Source organism: Anneissia japonica, unplaced genomic scaffold, assembly GCF_011630105.1.
Source record: "Anneissia japonica isolate Jap-2015-1 unplaced genomic scaffold, ASM1163010v1 scaffold287763_len296007_cov137, whole genome shotgun sequence".
Taxonomy (NCBI): domain Eukaryota; kingdom Metazoa; phylum Echinodermata; class Crinoidea; order Comatulida; family Comatulidae; genus Anneissia; species Anneissia japonica.
In genome coordinates this window covers 7,907-9,605 of record NW_022698178.1, presented here as the reverse complement: position 1 = coordinate 9,605, position 1,699 = coordinate 7,907, and the positions used below count along the sequence as shown (strand labels likewise).

General features: G+C 35.6%; 1 protein-coding gene across 2 annotated transcripts in view; it reads left to right on the top strand.

Moving 5' to 3' along the window:
* Nucleotides 1–1,699, top strand: part of LOC117102423 (gamma-interferon-inducible lysosomal thiol reductase-like) — a 13,364-nt gene that overhangs the window by 4,111 nt on the left and 7,554 nt on the right. The window lies entirely within an intron of this gene.

The window sequence follows — 1,699 nt, the reverse complement described above, 5'->3', positions numbered from 1 at the left end:
AACGCAGACGCGATGGTGTGCGTCGGGGGCAGTCGCGTAGTAGAATATTAAACATGTTTAATATTTCTCACGACGGCTTAAGACTGTCCCCGACGATAAATCGGGTCGGGCTGCGTCGGCCGACGCTGTCTGAGTTGGCCTTTAGGCGTACGTTTTCTCCAGCGAAACGCCCTTTTATGTATCCTTTTTGGTCAGAATTAACTAGTGATTTTATAAATACACGTAGTCGATTACTTAAAACATGAGCAAGAATTTTGTAATCAATATTCAACAGTGTGATTGGTCGCCAGTTAACTAAATTTTGCCTATCACCCCCTTTAAAAAGCATGGTAATAACACCACGTTTTTGTGAACAAGAAAACTCATTTGATTTTCTTTCAAATTTTGAAATAACGCAATTCAATGATAGACAGAATATCTTCATCCCATTATTTACTTAACTATAGGCCGACAGTATCCTAAACTACCATGTTAAGCATAAGACAATTTGTTTTCGTCATGATTTGTGTGTGTGTGTGTGTGTGTGTTGTTTTGCTTTTAATTTGTTTGTATGTTTTTGAAATTACTGAAATAATAACAAAAAACAAAACAAAACAAAACAAAACAAAACAAACTCATTTGATTTAAAGCTTTCGTTAATTGCTTTACAGACCACCGTTTCAATTTGGTTCCAAAAAAATGTAAAATTCAACACTTAGGCCATCAGAGCCAGGCGACTTATTCCTTTTCATTTTAAACAGCGCCTCTTTACATTCCTCGCTAGTAACTTCCCCTTCACAGAATTCTTGTTCGTTTTTTGAAAGTACGTTCACTTCTGTTTTAGCTAAGTAAGCGCTGGTTTGTTGCTTGACCAGTGTTTGTGTACAGAGTTGAGGCCTGGTACACTGTGGCAACGTCAACGATAAAAAGAAAGAAATAGGTGAAGTTTTCACTCAGCACGATTTGATAACGTTTGTGTACGTACGATAAAAAAATAATTTCGAAAATCAAATAAAATTACCTCATATTCATGGAAAACGATAAAATCGTTTTTACTACAACGATTTTATAATTTTTCCATGATTATGACGTCATTTGATTTGATTGAGAAAATATTTTGTTTATCGTATAGTCCTACACGATAAATCGTTATATTATATCGTAATAGTGTAAAAACTTCTATTTCTTTTATTTTACATAGGAATATTTGTTTTTATCTTTGTATCGTTGTTCGCTATCGTCCGGTGTAACAGGACTTAATTATTCTCTCCTGAATGTCCATTTTAGTATTACAGATAGAAGTTTTGATTTAAATTTCATTTTTCAGCGTATTGTCAAGCATTGCTATTATACTGTTTACATACATTTATACAATTTTCGTTTTTTCCGCCCTGATGACGATCTTTGAACAAATAAAGGTATAAAAAGTCTTACGGCTCATCCCACAATCAAATTCACTGCTAACAAATCCACAAGCAGTGTAGATTTTTTGGACATCACCGTGACCATGGAAAATGGTGCACTTAAAACTGATCTCTTCCGTAAACCCACGGATAAGCATATATGTACCTGCTCCCTAGCAGCTGTCACCCCCCGCACTGTACAAAAAACATTCCGTACAGCCAAACATTGCGCATGAGACGCATTTGTTCTTCGGATTTAGATTTTCAGAATCGAACAGAAGAACTATCCGGACATCTCCGGAATAGAAATTATCATC